The sequence below is a fragment of the Culex pipiens genome, chromosome 2 (assembly GCF_016801865.2).
Source record: "Culex pipiens pallens isolate TS chromosome 2, TS_CPP_V2, whole genome shotgun sequence".
NCBI lineage: Eukaryota > Metazoa > Arthropoda > Insecta > Diptera > Culicidae > Culex > Culex pipiens.
In genome coordinates this window covers 64,188,734-64,193,401 of record NC_068938.1, presented here as the reverse complement: position 1 = coordinate 64,193,401, position 4,668 = coordinate 64,188,734, and the positions used below count along the sequence as shown (strand labels likewise).

Here is a 4,668-nt window from a genome sequence, read left to right as displayed (position 1 = left end):
TTCTCTTCAAAACTTCGTCAGGAGTTTGGAAGAGTACTTGAAGAGAGTTTTATCCTACCGCGGTCCAAACTGCTATGCTGTAGCTATCTTGAAGAGCTTTTGTAGAACTCCTGGAAAAAAAAATGTTACTTGGGAATTCGATATAGGAACCTTCCTAAGGAACTGGTATCTTTTTGGAATCAGGATGTATCTAATTGGGACAAACCGGCTCTGTGGCTTAATGGTTACGGCTTCTGTCTCCCAAGCAGAAGGTTCAGGGATCAAATCCCGGTCGGTACCTTTGAAATTGGGAATCAGGAATTTGAATATGAATAAAAACTAAAATGAATCAGGTGGGATTCGAATTCACACCTTTGGATTGATAGTCTGGGACGCTAAGCAGTCGGCTATCAGAAGGTATACACTCTAGCAGTGAATTGATCCGTAGTGTTAAAACATGTTATCTCTTCTTCTCATATTATTAAATACGCGCTGATCCCTGATTTGCCTGAGGGGATTGGAAGTCTAAATATAGATCGAGTTTCCTTCAGATGCTTGCTTTTATGTTTAGGCGGGGCCGAACAATGCCCAGCGACCTCGGAATTGGACCGCAAGGAGCTCTGTCATTCTGAAATGGGTCGTTGGAAGCAGCGCGAGGGCTATCACCACCTTATACCCGGGACTGAGATAAGCTGTATCAGCATTCGGCATGTACATAGTCTGATACAAATTATACTTTCCCATAATTTCGCTACCGGTTAGCGGGTATTGGATTGGACCACACACACACACACACACACACACACACACACACACACACACACACACACACACACACACACACACAGGATGTATCTAATTGGGACAGCTGTTGAAGCCATATTTTTTGCACAATGTTATAATGTTAATGTTTAATTTAGGATAAAGCAGGAGCAGAACAACACAAATAGTATACTGATTTACCTGTGCCTATTCAAGCTGAAGTCTCAATTGGTATTTGTGACTTAAACAATGTTTAAAATTTGAAATTAGCATAGTTTTATTTTCATTGCTTTCGTATTTTTTTGTTTGGTTTTTTTATTTTTCACTGAAGGAAAGAAGGAAAGCCCGTGTGGATCAATTGGACCGCGCACTGGACTCACAATCCAGAGGTTGCTGGTTCGAATCCCGCGGCGAGCGCTCTCAAAATATTAAGTGTAAATATGGGTAGTCGGCACCGTCGCTCCATGCCGTACTCAAACACTTAGGAGCCCAGGGCGGCGAAGTCCTTGTAGTTAAAAGGAAGACACTAGTGGTTGGTACTAGCAATGGTGGCCGACAGCTATAAATTCAACTTCGTTTCGAAGGAAAGAAATTTATTGTTAACAAACTTATTCCATCTAAATCACATTAGATGAAGAATGTTATTGTTTTAAAATCCACATCAACAATTTCATCATCAAAATACATAAAAACTTTGAAATTAATGCTCTTAAGCTGTCTGTAAACTATTGTCTATGTTTGTTCAGGTAATATTCTAGATTATCACTATATCATGGTTATCAAATTCAATAATTTCAAGCTTCAAAATCATAACAAATGTATTGAAAATTGGTTTTAAAACCATTTCAAAAATATCTCGGGATTCGCAATATTTTCAAAACCCGATAAATTGGACGTCCTATTGAATTCTCAGATATTTTGTAAGAGTAAGGTGAAAGACATTTTGTTATAAGCTTAAGGGTTTTGTCATACTCTTTGCATGACAATTTATAAAAATAAGGTTAGAATTAGATTTTTCATTATACCAAAACGGCTTGATCAAACTGAGCTTTGTAATATAGAATTGAGGGCTTAGATTTAATTCAGTCTACCCGAGCAGACGGAAATAACTTGGGAATAACATGTTATTTATAACAAGATTTGTTACTCGTCGTTTTGATTTTTTTGTTATTGGATTGTTATTGTAATAACAGACTAATAACATTTTTAGTTATTCTTCGAACAAATCTTTGTTATTATTTTTTGTTATTTTAACAACTAATCCGATCATCCCATTAACAGTTCGAGGTATTCTTCCATAACAAAAAATGTTATTCTCAAGTTGTTTTGGCATTCAACCAATATCAGACCAATAACAAATTTTATTATGATAACATAAACTGTTATTAAACTCTTATGCAAGAATGGATTTTTCAAAAGATTCCATAACACTTTCTGTTATTTTAACAGTATTTGTTATTGAAGTGGAATTAATTTTGTTATTACCGTCTGCTCGGGTATGGATATAGTGTCAAACAACACGGAGAAAAAACCGTTCCGAAAATCGTGAACAATGTACCACGAAATCAGGAACAACGTGATATCCCACGGTACGAAAACGTACCATGAACACTTTCCATGAACAAAACGCAAATCATGAACGTTTGTTCATGATGCTAAGCTTCTCTAATCCCCTAATTTTTAAGCTTAAAGCTTTTAAGCGTTTTGAAACGGTAACAGCGCCATCTGATTGTCGTTCACACCACTGCCACTGAAAGCTTTCGCCCTGACATCTAGCGGTGGGTAATGCAAACTTCATGCTTCCTGAATATTGTTTTTATGAGATCTTTTATTTTATTTAAAACAACTACAACACAAAATTTGACTTTATTCGTAATATTACATGTAATTACAATGCACAATCTTTTACAATAACATTCCCTCGAAGAAGATTCTCCCAGATACCACGGTCCCACTGAGCTTGAAAACGGACCAATTCCAGTTTCGGCCGGTCATCGCCGTGTCCCCGGGGAAAACAAAAACAACGTCCGCCTTTGGAATCTGTGAAGGCAGACCACAGCCTGCAACTCCGGGAGTTTCAGACGCTCCTGCGAGAACGACGCATCGAAAATCGATCGATTAGAAACTGTTTTTCGTTCTGCAAAGAATATTCTTCATCAGCATAAAATAATCTAAAAAATGACATTTACATACCAAACACACGCAGATCTTGACCAACGGAACAAAGACCGGGACCAGGACAGTGGCCAATGTTTAAAAAACGGTCCATTTCAGCTGGACACTCGGGCACTTTGACAAGAAACGTTTCAACGTGTTTTGATGACAGGCGATGACGGACGACTGAGCTTTTTTGGGGACGTGCAGAGAAAACGAGACGCGAAAACGGGATACCGTTCAGATATTCCGCAACGATAAAAAATAAATAAAATTAAAACTTTTGATTTGTTTTATGGAATATTTCTAAAATTTACCTTTTGTTTTCGTAGCGCGTTGGAAACACTGACACTCTACACGGACTAATGTCATATAGTGGGAGATGTGTGTGTGTTTGTCTAAAATTCTAAAATTCTAAAATTCTAAAATTCTAAAATTCTAAAATTCTAAAATTCTAAAATTCTAAAATTCTAAAATTCTAAAATTCTAAAATTCTAAAATTCTAAAATTCTAAAATTCTAAAATTCTAAAATTCTAAAATTCTAAAATTCTAAAATTCTAAAATTCTAAAATTCTAAAATTCTAAAATTCTAAAATTCTAAAATTCTAAAATTCTAAAATTCTAAAATTCTAAAATTCTAAAATTCTACAATTCTAAAATTCTAAAATTCTAAAATTCTAAAATTCTAAAATTCTAAAATTCTAAAATTCTAAATTCTAAAATTCTAAAATTCTAAAATTCTAAAATTCTAAAATTCTAAAATTCTAAAATTCTAAAATTCTAAAATTCTAAAATTCTAAAATTCTAAAATTCTAAAATTCTAAAATTCTAAAATTCTAAGATTCTAAAATTCTAAAATTCTAAAATTCTAAAATTCTAAAATTCTAAAATTCTAAAATTCTGAAATTCTAAAATTCTAAAATTCTAAAATTCTAAAATTCTAAAATTCTAAAATTCTAAAATTCTAAAATTCTAAAATTCTAAAATTCTAAAATTCTAAAATTCTAAAATTCTAAAATTCTAAAATTCTAAAATTCTAAAATTCTAAAATTCTAAAATTCTAAAATTCTAAAATTCTAAAACTCTAAAATTCTAAAATTCTAAAATTCTAAAATTCTAAAATTCTAAAATTCTAAAATTCTAAAATTCTAAAATTCTAAAATTCTAAAATTCTAAAATTCTGAAATTCTAAAATTCTAAAATTCTAAAATTCTAAAATTCTAAAATTCTAAAATTCTAAAATTCTAAAATTCTAAAATTCTAAAATTCTAAAATTCTAAAATTCTAAAATTCTAAAATTCTAAAATTCTAAAATTCTAAAATTCTAAAATTCTAAAATTCTAAAATTCTAAAATTCTAAAATTCTAAAATTCTAAAATTCTAAAATTCTAAAATTCTAAAATTCGTAAATTCTAAAATTTTAAAATTTTAAAATTGTAGAATTTGAAAATTCTAAAATTTAAATCTTAAATTTGAAAATTCTAAAATTTTTAGTTTTTATCCTACTGCTAACATAATTCCCTTTTCATTTGTTTGAACTTATGAACATATGAATGACAATAGCTTATAGAACTTTAAAAAAAAACTCGAAATTTCTAAGTTTCGTACATGTACTAACAAATTTAATCATGGCAATTTTGAAATAATGTGAAATTATTAAAGACACCCTCATATTACAAAATTAGCTTATTCTAAAGAGTCTGATTATATTAAACATAAATCAGAATGTTTGGTTTTGGCTTTATGTGGATTGATCTTCAAAAACATGTTAG

The 4,668-nt window shown here is 31.2% G+C and overlaps 1 long non-coding RNA gene across 1 annotated transcript; it reads right to left on the bottom strand.

Moving 5' to 3' along the window:
- Positions 1–2,588: 2,588 nt before the first annotated feature.
- On the bottom strand, positions 2,589–3,316 carry LOC128093031 (uncharacterized). Its single transcript, XR_008212183.1, has 2 exons — positions 2,935–3,316; positions 2,589–2,878 (listed from the first exon to the last, which is right to left on the bottom strand). It is a non-coding gene; the product is annotated as an uncharacterized LOC128093031 (long non-coding RNA).
- Between the last annotated feature and the right edge of the window lie 1,352 nt (positions 3,317–4,668).